A 14,742-nucleotide genomic window follows, 5' to 3' on the forward strand; every position below is an offset into this window, starting at 1 on the left:
TCCTGCCTCAGCCTCCTGAGTAGCTGGGATTATAGGCATGTGCCACCACGCCCAGCGAATTTTTGTATTTGTAATACAGATGGGGTTTCACCATGTTGGCCAGACTGGTCTTGAACTCCTGACCTCAAGCGATCCACTCGCCACGGCCTCCCAAACTGCTGGGATTACAGGCATGAGCCACCACGCCCGGCCTAAATTCATTCTTGAGAAGCAGGAAAGACTGAGGAGCTGCAGCAGAGACATAATGTATTTTGGAAAAGCCCCCAAGGTGGTTAAGATGGACCCTCTCCCCAGACTGGGAACCTCTGCTGTTGCTAAGGCTCTGACCCACGTTATGTATCCTTCAGAGATATTCTAAGCATGGCAGTGGCTTTCTAACTTTGACAGATAAGACATGTTTTGCCTTATGACTTAGTATCCCGCATGCAATGGCTAATTTTTCTTTCTTTTTTTTTTTTTTTGTAGAGATGGAGTCTTGCTCTGTCACCCAGGCTGGAGGGCAGTGGCACGATCTTGGCTCACTGCAACCTCTGGCTCTCAGGTTCAAGCGATTCTCCTGCCTCAACCTCCTGAGTAGCTGGGATTACAGGCACCCGCCACCACACCCAGCTAATTTATTTTCTATTTTAGTAGAGACAGGGTTTCACCGTGTTGCCCAGGCTGGTCTCGAACTTCTGAGCTCAAGCAATCTGCCTGCCTTGGCCTCCCAAAGTGCTAGGATTACAGGAGTGAGCCACCGCGCCTGGCCTGCAATGGTTAATTTTACATGTCAAATTGGAGGGTGTTTTGGATGAGACTGACACTGCAACTGGAGAACTCTGAGTAAAGCAGACCACCCTCCATAATGTGAGCGGGCCTCATCCAATCACTTGAAAAAACAATGGATAAAACAAAAAGAACAGCTTCCTAGAGCAAGAGGGAATTCAACAGCAGACTGTCTTCAAGCTGCATCTGTATCATCAGCTCTCCTGGGTCTCCAGGAGTTCATGCTACAAATTTTGGACCTGCCAGCCTCCATAATGAGGTGAGCCAATTCTTTATAATACAACTACACACACACATACACACATACACACACACATAAACAGACCCTATTGGTTCTGTGTCTCTGGATAACCCTAATACATGGACTGACAGACAGGATAGATACTAAACTGAAACAAATGTTTCAAGAAACAATAGTTATTTTTACTATATGCAACATATTCAGATACTTTCTATTCAATATTATGCTACCTTAATATAGGCGTGTGTCTCTTAATTTGGGTCTTCATCAAACAAGTCAGAAAGCCACTGAAGGCCAGGTGCAGTGGCTCATGCCTGTAACCCCAGCACCTTGCAAGGCCAAGGCAGAAGGATCAATTAAGGCCAGGAGTTCAAGACCAGCCTGAACAACATAGCGAGACCACCTCCCCACTTCAAAAAAATGTAAAAACTATTCAGACATGGCGCACTCCTATTGTCCTAGCTACTTAAAAGGCTGAAGCGGGAGGACCGCTTGAGCCCAGGAGTTCAATGCTACAGTGAGCTTCGCACTACTGTACTCCAGCCTGTGAAACACAGCAAGACCCCGTCACAAAAAAAAAAAAAAAAAAAAAAAAAGAAAGAAAAGAAAAGCAAGCCCCTGGAATTTTTTTCAAGTCTATTTGTATTCATATAATAACAATAATAAACCTGACCCACTAATTTACTTCTGATGATTCATAGTTTTATTCAAAAGGTTGCATGCTATATACAGTGTATGGCACCTAGATATCTTCACTTAGCATACCACAGAGATTGTTCCATACCTATTCAAACTGTTTCTATTTAGAGCTTTTCTTGAAAGGGAGAGTGAGCCAAGAAAGAGGAGGAGTGAGAATAAGGGATTCAAAAGAATGAGAACAGTGAAGCATTGAGTAGCAAAGTCAAGTTTAAGCTAATTCACAGTTTCTCTGGAGTCAGTTTTAGGACATCCATAACACAGTTGACAAACAGAGCCAAGCACAGTAGGCAAATATCTCTGGACATCTGTGAATCATGAGGTCCTTCATTTCTCTTATTGAAACATTGGTAGTGCTGCTCTCTTACCTATTTTTCAGCAAAAATTCCAGTAAAGATTAGGAAATTCAATTCAGGCTTGACCATCGGACTTACAAAAATGAGTTAAATTTGGCGAGGCACAGTGGCTCACACCTGTAATCCTAGCACTGTGAGGGGCCAAGGTGGGAGAATGCCTTGCGGCCAGGAGTTCAAGACCAGCCTGAGCAACATAGCGAGACCCCACCTCTACAAAAAGTTAAAAAATAAAATTTAAATTTAAAAAATCCTTGGCATCTGACTACACCTTGAAAAACAAATTACCTAGGCACAGTGGCACACACCTGTAGGCCTAGCCACTTGGGAGGCTGAGGCAGGAGTATGTCTTGAGCCCAGGAGTTGAAGGCTGCAGTGAGCTAGGAGCTCGCCTCTGTCCTCCAGCCTGGGTGACAGAGGGAGACCCTGTCTCAAGAATAAATAATTAAATTAAATTAAATTAAAATGAGGGCCAGGCACGGTGGCTCACACCTGTAATGCCAGCACTTAGTGAGGCCGAGGTGGGCGGATCACCTGAGGTCAGGAGTTCGAGACCAGCCTGACCAACATGGGGAAACCCCGTCTCTACTAAAAATACAAAATTAGCCGGGCATGGTGGCGCATGCCTGTAATCCCAGCTACTCGGGAGGCTGAGGCAGGAGAATGGCTCGAACACAGGAGGTACAGGTTGCAGTGAGCCGAGATCATACTATTGCACTCCAGCCTGGGCAACAAGAGCAAAACTCCATCTCAAAAAAATAAATAAAAGAAAATTAAAATGGGTTACACATTATTTCAATTCAATTACACATACCAGCTGCACACAAAGATGGCAGGCACACAGTGTTACCCAAATCCTTTACCTCATTTCTTTTCTTACTAGAATTTCCTCAGTTCTACTAGAAATGAGCTGTGGATCTTTTACGAGCTGTTGCTACCATGAAAATCTCAAGCTAATTTATTGCCTACCTATTTATATATCCTAAACATAGCTTCTTATATCAAAAGGCACGACTTCATAGTCATAAGTCTCTCGCTTAGATTCCTTCCACTCTCTAACAGTCTACAGTTTCAAGAGTATACAGAATCTGGCCGGCCACGGTGGCTCACGCCTGTAGTCCTAGGACTTAGGGAGGCTGAGGCACGCAAATCACTTGAGGCCAGGAGTTCAAGACCAAAACCCCATCTCTACTAAAAATACAAAAATTAGCCAGGTGTAGTAGCAGGTGCCTGTAGTCCCAGCTACTCAGGAGGCTGAGACACGAGAATCACTTGAACCCAGGAGGCGGAGGTTGCAGTAAGCCGAGATCACGTCACTCCATTCCAGCCTGGGTGACCGAGTGAGACTCAGCCTGAAAAAAGAAAGAAAGAAAGAAGGAAGAAAGAGTATATAGAATCAGAGAAAGCGACAGGTGCGAGGGACCTTAGAAATCCTCTCTTCCACTGGATTCACAACTGTATTAGGTTCTTTAGAGGGGCCCAAGGGGCCTTCTGTCCCTTACAACTGCATAATTAATATAATTCCCATTCCATCCCTTTTGTATATTATATATTTGGGTCTTGGTTTCACATAGATGTAGTTTGGAACAAAGGATTCCTCTGATCTTCAAGAAAATCACTAATACTGCTTGGACCAAGCAGGTGTATACAAACCCAGACCCTGAGAAGCTGAATGATGTCCAGGGACCCACATCTCCACTCAGTACAGACCAACACTGAGCCTCCAGAACACAGTCTCTCCAAATGTGGCCCCAGATCAGCCACAGCAGCAGCATCACCTAGAAACATCATAGAGATACAAATTCTCAGGCCAAACTCAGATCTTCTGAGTTAGGGCCAGGCATGGTGGCTCACACCTGTAATCCCAGAACTTTGGGAGGCCAAGCCAGGTGGAACACCTGAGTTCAGGAGTTCAAGACCAGACTGGGCAACATGGTGAAACCCCATCTCTACTAAAAATACAAAACCTAGCTGGGCATGGTGGCTCACACCTGTAGTCTCAGCTACTCAGGAGGCTGAGGCACAATAATAGCCCAAACCCTGGAGGTAGAGGCTGCAGTGAGCCGAGATTGCACCACTACACTCCAGCCTCGGTGACAGAGCGAGACCCTGTCTCAAAAAAAAAAAAAAAAAAAAAAAAAAAAAGATCTTCTGAGTCAGAAACAGAGGACAGGACCCAGCGATTTGTGCGTTAGCAAGCCCTCCAGGTGATTCTGATGCCCTGAAGTTTGAGAACCTCTGTTCTGGAATAATACCCAACGTGCTTTCCATTATTCTCTTCCTCTTCCTATTTCAATCCTACAACTCCATGGCAGTACACACTAAGCAACTACCCCCAAAACACTGAACCTAACCATAGATTCACCCACTGAAAACGTAAGAACATCACAATTAGGTTTACAAACACTGCTGCAGTACAGTTAGTGCATTTTTCTTTTCTCACAATACAAACACCCACATCCAAAAGGGTCAAATAAAAGTTTGAGTTTCAAAGAATAATTCAAGAGAGTGGAATTTATGTACATTTCAGACACTGAGCCTCAGAAGAACTGAGTGATGCTAAGAAATTTATTTCCAGCTTCTCTGGGCACACTGCCTGTGGGGTAGCCCTGCTCTGCAAGGAACAGTTTTTAAAAAAATTTTTTTTAAAGATATTATTTCCAGAACAGTAAGGTCATGGTACCTTAGACTGTCAGTGAACAACAGTGAGTACCAAAGGGACAAAACATGGGAAGATTACTAAATGGAGACAGCTCCTTCCAGGAAAACCTGGTTCACAGACCTGGAAATAAGTAGTAATGTGACTGTGTTTCACCCCTAGCCTGAGGCAATTGATTTCTCTGTACCTTATATTTCATGAGGTTTGAGGTATATGTTTGTCATCTGCACAGGTGATTTTGCTGACTTTCTGTAATATACACATAAGAGGCACTATCCGGACTAAGCACTAATTGTAAGCCACATCTCAGTGTCATGCTATTTTAACAAATTTTAGGGATGCCAAATGAGAAATTACAACAAACGTAGTTTTCAGAAGTTTGTCATATTATCATCTACCACACACAGAAATATAAATGTACTTTTATATCTTGAAATTATTCAAGAATTTTCAATGCACTCTATAATGTTTAGAGATTTTCCTTTAGACAATGTATTATTTAAGGTTGACAATTACATATGTATGTGTCCATTTTTTTTGGAACAACCCATTTGTTGGTTTGCTGAAAATTCCAACCGTTGGCTGCCAACTCTGTACACTCCATGCCTTAGTGAATTTTCTAACGTGATTTATCAAGCTATCAAAATTTAGCTTCAGTGACAGACAGCTTTTCAGAAAATGCCACACTGCAATGACATTCTCTTCTCAACATACACCAGGACTGCTGCAATGTCAACCATCCAATGGGCTCAATTTCCTCACACCTTTAGACTAATGGCCAGGGTGGAACTTACAACAGTCTGACTTAGTGATATCCCTAGATTTTTAAAGACAGGTCATTTTAAAATTCCAATTCCATGGTAAACTGAAATAGAACTAAGCAAAGTCCTGCCTGTTGGTATCCCTCAAGAAATGGCCTTTATTGAAGAGACAGAAGTGTTTTCTCACTAATATTCATCACAAAAGAGATGTTTTTAAGTAGCCTGACATTTTACCTAATCGTTTTCACTGTCAATATGCTTATAACTAAACTTTTTCTTTAGAAACCAGATGTTTTCCTTAAAAATGGTTCCTGTCAACAACAGCGTGAACTTGGGAGGCGGAGCTTGCAGTGAGCCAAGATTGGGCCACTGTACTCCAGCCTGGGCGACAGAGCAAGACTCTGTCTCAAAAAAAAAAAAAAAGGTTCCTGTCAAACCATACATCATGGATCACCCCAAAATAAGAAAACCTGTGCTGCATTTGTATGTGAATGGCTTACAAATCTCTTGCCCATCTCTGGCAAATTCACTAACATGGTTAGATCCTCACAATCCTATGCAAGCCTATGCAAAAGGGCATCACACAGGGAAAAGGCACAGGAAGAGAGACCTTGATTCTACTTCCCGACACCCTCCACACACGGAATGCCCTACAAGCACAAGTCTTGCCTCATTTAGGACAGTTTCTCAAAATACAATCAAAAAGCCAGTAGCAGACCAGGCGCAGTGGCTTACACCTGTAATCCTAGTAGACCAGCCTGAGCAACATGGCAAGACCCTTTCTCTAGAAAAAATACAAAAATTGGCTGGGCACAGTGGTTCATGCCTGTAATCCCAACACTTTGGGAGGCCAAGGCAGGTGGATCACTTGAGGTCAAGAGTTTGAGATCAGCCTGGTCAACATGGTGAAACTCCATCTCTACTAAAAATACAAAAAAATTAGCTGGGCGTGGTGGTGGGCACCTGTAATCCCAGCTACTCAGGAGGCTGAGGCAGGAGAATCGCTTGAACCCAGGAGTTGGAGGTTGCGGTGAGCCAAGATAATGCCACTGCACTCCAGCCTGGGCAACAGAGGAAGACTCTGTCTTTTTTTGTGTGTGAGGTGGGGGGGAGGGGGGACAGTCTGAAAAAATGTTGCCCAGGCTGATGTGTAATGGCATGATCTCAGCTCACTGCAACCTCCGCCTCCAGGGTTCAAGCAATTCTCCCACCTCAGCCTCCTGTGTAGTTGGGATTACAGGCACGTGCCACCACACCCGGTAATTTTTGTATTTTTAGTAGAGACAGGGTTTCACCATGTTGGCTAGGCAAGTCTCGAACTCCTGACCTTGTGATCCACCCACCTCGGCCTCCCAAAGTGCTAGGATTACAGGCATGAGCCACCGTGCCCGGTCAAGACTCCGATTTGAAAAAAAAAAAGTGCTTTGAGCCCTGGGTGTTACTCCAGCTCTGCCACTGGACTTATGTCCTCTGCTGCCCTGATTATAAACAGCTTCATTTACTTGTTTGTCCCTACCACTAGAGTGTGGACAGCATTAGAGTGTATCTGGTTCTCCACTGACCTCAACATTAGGCACTTGGTAGGCACTCGGTCACTGATCGCCAGCTGTGCCCTGGGTCGGCCTCCCATCTATAAAATTAATCAGGCAGCACTGCCTCCAAGACCCCTGGGGGCTACACATGGCAGCCTCCCTGCACTCCACTCCTCGAGGCTCAAGGACCCAGAGGCAGGTGGTGCGATCCAAGAACTAGTCAGTCTGTGGCTCCTCCTCACCCACCCTTTTCTCTAGTGACTTTTTCAAATGATTCAAATTCCTTGAAAGTAAAGAACTCGGCCAAGCGTGGTGGCTTACGCCTGTAAGCCCAGCACTTTGGGATGCCAAGGCCGGCAGATCACCTGAGGTCGGGAGTTCCAGACCGGCCTGACCAACATGGTGAAACCCCGTTTCTAGTAAAAATAGAAAAATTAGCCGGGTATGGTGGTGCGCACCTGCAATCCCTCAGAAGGCTGAGGCAGGAGAATCGCTTGAACCCGGGAGGCGGAGGTTGTGGTGAACCGAGATCACGCCATTGCAGTCCAGCCTAGGCAACAAAAGCAAAACTCCGTCTCAAGAAAAAAAAAAAGTAAAGAATTCTCATAGTGCTGGGTGGGGTGGCTCACGCCTGTAATCCCAGCACTTTGGGAGGCCAAGGTGGGCGGATCACTTGAGGTCAGGAGTTCAAGACCAGCCTGGCCAACGTGGTGAAACCCCGTCTCTAGTAAAAATACAAAAATTAGCTAGGCATGGTGGTGCACACCTGTAGTCCTAGCTACTCAGGAGGCTGAGGCAAGAGGATTGCTTTAACCCGAGAGGCAGAGGTTGCAGTGAGCCGAAATCGCATCACTGCACTCCAGCCTGGGCAATAGAGCTAGACTCCATCTCAAAACAAAAACAAAAAAACTCTCTTGGGTCTCTCTAAGATTCCTAGCCCTCTGGCATAGCCTGTACTCTGGATGCCTGGCCAGCTTCCAGATGGAATTCCTCACTGTTATTGTGGAAAGACAGGCAGGCCTCCGGGGTGGAGGCGAAAGGGGAAATGAGGGACGAGTTGCTGATGAGCTACTCCTCCCTCCCCAGGCTGCCAGGCTAATTGGAGAGAGCCTTACCCTGGGCAACCTGACCTCCGTTATCATCCTCCCAGCCTTCTACTCTGGTGCAACAGACCATTCACTGGCTCATGATGAGTTACTCTATGACTGCCTTCTGCCTCTTCATGTGGGCAAACGGCTTAAGGTAAGTGAAGGCCTGCTTGGGAAGCTAGAGGGACTCGCTGCAACCTCTGGCTGTGAGGGATGCTCCAGGCTGTGTGTCTACCTCAGTGGCCTCTTCCCACTCTATAAATCCATCTATTTTCTTGGCCACATCTTCTTTTGGAGCCTACTATATTCACAAAGCAATGGTACCAAAGAAAGAGGAGTTAAAGATGATGCAGTAATCTATTTCCCTGGTAAGTAAATGTCCTACAACTAAGCTCAAAATACCAGGTTACATAATAGAGCAACAGGCTTGGGAAAAAAGATGGTATTGGAGGCTGGGCGCAGTGGCTCATGCCTGTAATCCCAGCACTTTGGGAGACCGAGGCAGGCAGATCACGAGGTCAGGAGATTGAGGTCATCCTGGCTAACACGGTGAAACCCCATCTTTACTAAAAATACAAAAAATTAGCTGGGTGTAGTGGCACATGCCTGTAACAAGTCCCAGCTACTCAGGAGGCTGAGGCAGGAGAATCGCTTGAACCCAGGAGGTGGGGGTTGCAGTGAGACGAGATCGTGTCGCTGCACTCCAGCCTGGGCAACAAAGCAAGACTCTGTCTAAAAAAAAAAAACAAAAAAGGATGGTATTGGAAATTTGGGGTGAACTCCAAGGATTAGCCTGGCTACTACATACAGAGTATGGGCCCTGACTACTCTGACTTACTGAGGCACACTAGGAAGACTCTGGAAGGACTATAGACCAGGAGCTAGGAGTGACTCTGACCAGCCTTCCAATCAAACGTCTTGTCTTGCAGGTAGCCTACAGCAGGACTGGTGCAGAAATTACTTATCATAGCCGGGCACCGTGGCTCATGCCTGTAATCCCAGCACTTTCAGAAGCCAAGGCAGGCAGATCACCTGAGTTCAAGACAGCCTGGCCAGGAGGGCGAAACTCCATCTCTACTAAAAATACAAAAATTAGCCAGGTGTGGTGGAGCGCACCTGTAATCCAAGCTACTCGAGAGGCTGAGGCACAAGAATCACTTGAACCCAGGAGGCAGAGGTTGCGGTGAGCCGAGATCACGCCACTGCACTCCAGCCTGGGCGACAGAGTGAGACTCTGTCTCAAAAAAAAGAAATGACTTGTCCCCCTTTTCACAGTCTCCCTGGCCCCAGAGAACAGAAAAGTCAGGGAAGTGGAAGACATGACACTCCCAGCTGTGCCTCTGCTGCCGGCCAAGTCTCCACTGGGGCCAAAGGGGAAACTCTTGCGGGATGAGCAGAGGGGCCCACATCTCCCCTCTTGGCTCCCCCATGCACACTGCCTTATCTCTCCCCCCTAGCCAAGAATCAGTTGTGTGTTTCCTCTGCCAATTTACTATGATTGTGTATTGGCTGCTACCACTGCGGCTGCCATGGTGGGGCAGGGAGGAGAGCAAGGCTCTGCCTGTTCTACTTTTTCTACCCTGGAACTGTAGCAGATAAAATCACTTCTGTTTGTTCAGTTTTTCACCACTAGCATTCATGACTGCTTTCTTTCCCAGTTCTTCTCCAGACCTGCCATGGCTGAAATAATCAGGTTTCTCTCCTTTAGAGCTGGAAGCTGGAAACGTGACGCTAAAGCCTGCCTTAAAGCCTGGAACCAAACTGCTAACTATAACCTCACATCTGACCCCGAGGTCCAAGCGGAACAAACAGTTTACACCAGCACATACTGCTAAGTTTAGGAACCCCCAAAACAACCTGATGGGAGTATTCATAGGATAAACAAAGAGCAAATGTGTAGCCCTGGCTTCCCCAGACTCCACAGTCTCAGGGCAGGAAGGGTATCTTCCAGCAGTCGGCTCAGAACCATCGAGGGATGCAATGGCAACAGTTCCTGGTTTCAGAACAGGTTCTACTACTGTCAAAGGACTCCCCCATAATTCTTCAAAGGCTGTGGTAAGTTCTGCATAGGGGAGGGCAGAAAGGGGATACAGCTGATGGACACTATCTTCTCTGTATATTCCACACTGGCATTGTTACGGGCAAAGACCCCTACCTCAAACAGTATCACTGCTGGGCACCAGCTCTCGCATATCGCTGGTGACTGGGATGGATAAAAAAGTGTCAATTTTTGGCTGGACACAGTGGCTCATGCCTGTAATCCCAGCACTTTGGGAGGCCGAGGCCAGCGGATCACTTGAGGTCAGGAGTTCAAGACCAGCCTAACCAACGTGGTGAAATCCCGTCTCTACTAAAAATACAAAAATTAGTTGGGCATGGTGGCAGGCACCTGTAGTCCCAGCTACTTGGGAGGCTGAGGCTGGAGAATGTTTGAGCCCGGGAGGCAGAGATTGCAGTGAGCCAAGATCGTGCCACTGTACTCCAGCCTGGGCAACAGAGCAAGACTCTATCTCAAAGTGTCAATTTTCATACATCCAATTGGATACATGAAAGAGAAGGTAAGTAAGAATCCAGGCCAGGCACAGTGGCTCATGCCTGTAATCCCAACACTTTGGGAGGCCAAGGCGGGCAGACCATCTGAGGTCAGGACTTCAAGACCAGCCTGACCAACGTGGTGAAACCCCATCTCTACTAAAAGTACAAAATTAAGGCCAGGCATGGTGGCTCATATCTGTAATTGCAGTACTTTGGGAGGCCAAGGCAGATGGATCACCTGAGGTCAGGAGTTCAAGACCAGCCTGGCCAACATGGTGAAACCCTGTCTCTACTAAAAATACAAAAATGAGGCATGGTGGTGTGTGCCTGTAATCCCAGCTACTCAGGAGGCTGAGGCAGTAGAATGGCTTGAACCTGGGAGGGGGAGGTTGCAATGAGCCGAGATTGTGCCACTGCACTCCAGCCTGGGCAACAGAACGAGACTCCATCAAAAAAATAAAATAAAACAGTAAAAACAAAAATATTTTATTTCCAACAATAATAATCCACTTTCCAACTAAAGTGATCTGACACTGATTCTTAATTACCTTCAAGCGCTTCTGGGGGCCATCAGCTGCTCCAACACTGAGCTTGTGTAAAAGCTGAACCATGAGGCCACAAAAGTGGTCAAAGGTTCTCGGAATTCAGGTCTGGGGGCTCACTTCAATCAGAACCTTCTCCTGCATGTGGACAGAAACCTGCAGCACGCCAGCTCGTCTCAGAGAACTATCCAGCAGCATCAGGGAATTCTGGTGGGCTGTGTCTGAGCGCACCTCCCCAAGGTCACGTCCATTCTTCAACAACATAGACTTGTGCTTGTCACAGCTGAGCAGCTCTTATGTCTTCCCTACCGGGACTGTCTCCAGACTGGCCTCCTCCAGCACCACAAGGAGGCTATGGCCTCCGAAATGGTTTCCTGCCCCAGGTCAGGGCCTTTTGGGTGCCATAGCATCCCAGTCCTGTTCCTGCTCCCCATCACTCTGGTCACAAGGTTGGACTCCAACACTGAACGTGGCCACCTTGCAACCTTACTTTTTTTTTTTTTTTTTTTTTGAGACGGAGTCTCGCTCTGTCGCCCAGGCTGGAGTGCAGTGGTGCGATCTCTGCTCACTGCAAGCTCTACCCCCCAGGTTCATGCCATTCACCTGCCTCAGCCTCCCGAGTAGCTGGGACTACAGGCACCTGCCACCAGGCCTGGCTAATTTTTTTTGTATTTTTAGTAGAGAAGTGGTTTCACCATGTTAGGCAGGATGGTCTCGATCTCCTGCGATCAAGATCTGACCGTCTCAGCCTCCCAAAGTGCTGGGATTATAAGCGTGAGCCACCGTGCCCGGCCCTTGCAACCCTACTTGTAAATGTTTATAAAATGTTTTCTTTTCCTTTCTCATACTGTGTAGCTACATAGAAACATTGAGTTGTATAGTTGAAAGGACCCCAAAAATTCATTGAGTCCAATGGAACTCCCAAAGTTACAAATAAAGAAATGGTAACCCAGAGAGAATATACTGTTTCGTTCAAGATCATGCAGCTGTTTTTGGCAAAACTACCCAAAACCCAGGGATCCAGTCTTCTTTTCAGTAATATATGCTGACTGCCTGGATTATTACCTCTGACTGGACAAACACCAAGAACAATTCAATGAAACACATACAAGTTCTTTCAAACAGCTCATCTTCTGTCACCCACCAAAATGGAGACAAGCAAAGGCACTGATAAAAGTCACATGAGTCCCAAAACATGTCACACAACAGACTCAACAGAATGCACTTTTTTCTTGGGGGCGGGGGGGTGGAGATAGAGTCTCGCTCCGTCACCCAGGCTGGAGTTCAGTGGTGCAATCTTGGCTCACTGCAACCTCCACCTCCCAGGTTCAGGTGATTCTCCTGCCTCAGCCTCCTAAGTAGCTGGGATTACAGGCGGCCACCACTATACCCAGCTCATTTTTGTATTTTTAGTATAGATAGGGTTTCACCATGTTGGCCAGGCTGGTCTCAAATTCCTGATCTCAAGTGATCTGCCCACCTCAGCCTCCCAAAGTGCTGGGATTACAGGCGTGAGCCACCATGCCCGGCCAGAATGATCACTTGTATATCATCAATAAGGAATCCAATGGTGAGAGAAAGTAGGACACAGAGACACATACAACCATCATACACACAAGGTTATAACCACCATACACGGAAGGTGGCCATGTGGAGGATGGACCCTGAGGGTGGTGAAAATGAAGTGATTACTTCTCAAGAGGAAATGAAGGTTCAGAAAATGAGCAAGGAAAGCTTTAGAAGGAATGCTTGAGATGAGCCTGGAAGGCCGGGGAAGCCAGTACTCTCGAGTCATTAAGTTGATGCAAAAGTGATTGTGGTTTTTGCCATTACTTTCAATGGCAAAAACCACAGTCACTTTTGCACCAACCTAATACAACAACAAAATTCCAATACAGAAGAAGATGCAAGCAAGTAGGACCTGCTAGGAGGGAGTGAGTGTACCCACAACAAATGGATCCAATCAGTGAAGTTTCTGATTTTCTTTTAAATCTTGTGTAACTTCAAGGTATTTGCCCACATGACACACAGTGGCTTCCCATCAAGCAGTTCAGTAGATGATTGTCAAGGGAGGATTACTATGGCTAACTCCAGTTTCACAGAATGACTAAGATTTTCCAGAGGGAAAGTTCAAAATGGACATGTGAAATGGGAAAATATTTTGGTTTCTGATGCAGCAAACGTTCATTGAGCCTTCATGTATTCATGCAGTAGGTGTTGATCCCAGAGGTTTCAAATGCCACCAACACAAAAGATAACTTAATTCATTTTGATGGATTCCAGATGTGTTCTTCCTTCACTTCTGCTCATATGCACCAATGCGCTTTTGAGAGCCCTCATTTTCATCCAGCTTCATGGTTATGCAGAGTGATGAGAAGTATGACTATCATTCTGCCAATCACAACCTTAGTATAAGGCCTGAAGAAGAAGGTTAATGAGAAGGATTTAGTGGCTCCATTGCCAGGAGACCCTGGGAATCATTAGAAAACAATTTTATGGCTGGGCACAGTGGCTCACACCTGTAATCCCAACATTTTGAGAGGCCAAGGCGGGTGGATCACCTGAGGTCAGGAGTTTGCAACCAGCCTGGCCAACATGGTAAAACCTCGTTTCTACTAAAAATACAAAAATTAGTTGGGCATGGTGGCGTGTGCCTGTAATTCCAGCTACTTGGGAGGCAGAGACAGGAGAATTACTTGAACCTGGGACGCAGAGGTTGCAATGAGCCAAGAACACACCACTGCACTCCAGCTTGGGTGGCAGAATGAGACTCTATCTCAAAAAAAAAAAAAAAAAAAAAAAGTATTCTCTCCCTGGGAAAGCTAAGTCCCTCAAATGTTTAGGTGACTTGCCAAATGGGTAAAAGGTGTATTCCACAGCAGAATCTAGAGCTGTTACTATCCAATACAATAACCTTGCCACAACTCCACGCTTGGGGAAAAAAACGGATCAACCTTTATGTATTTTAACTTTCAGCACTTTATTACTGATAAAGTCCATTTAGAGAGTCAAATATTTGGCAAAGCGTGTCTCAATTTCATAATCATATTATAATACTTTTAAAAACAATTTCATTGAACACTTCACACATTCTGTCAACCACCATCTAAGAGTGTTCACTAAAGTACCAGGCTGGATATAAAAGCAGTACGAAAATAAAACAAGCATGGCTGGGCGCAGTGGCTCACACCTATAATCCCAACACTTTGGGAGGCCAAGGAGGGCAGATCACCTGAAGTCAAGAATTTCAGACCGGCCTGGTCAACATGGTGAAACCCTGTCTCTACTAAAACACACACACACACACACACACACACACACACACACACAAATTAGCCAAGTGTGGTGGTGGGTGCCAGTAATCCCAACTACTTGGGAAGCTAAACCGGGAAAATTGCTCAAACCCAGGAGGCAGAGTTTGCAGTGAGCTGAGATCACACCACTGCACTCCAGCCTGGGCAACAGAACGAAAGTCTGTCTCAAAAATAAATAAATAAATAAAACAAGCAAAGCACTCCCTGTGTGATGGAGAAGTCACCAAGAATTAAATATTATTTGGTGAATGCAACG

At 46.1% G+C, this 14,742-nt stretch overlaps 1 pseudogene; it reads right to left on the reverse strand.

The window, feature by feature from the left end:
- LOC108542077 (ribosomal RNA small subunit methyltransferase NEP1-like) overlaps window positions 1-13,528 on the reverse strand; it is a 103,425-nt pseudogene extending 89,897 nt beyond the window's left edge.
- Between the last annotated feature and the right edge of the window lie 1,214 nt (window positions 13,529-14,742).

The sequence above is a fragment of the Rhinopithecus bieti genome, unplaced genomic scaffold, assembly GCF_001698545.2.
Source record: "Rhinopithecus bieti isolate Rb0 unplaced genomic scaffold, ASM169854v2 scaffold_1583, whole genome shotgun sequence".
NCBI classification, from domain to species: Eukaryota; Metazoa; Chordata; class Mammalia; order Primates; family Cercopithecidae; genus Rhinopithecus; species Rhinopithecus bieti.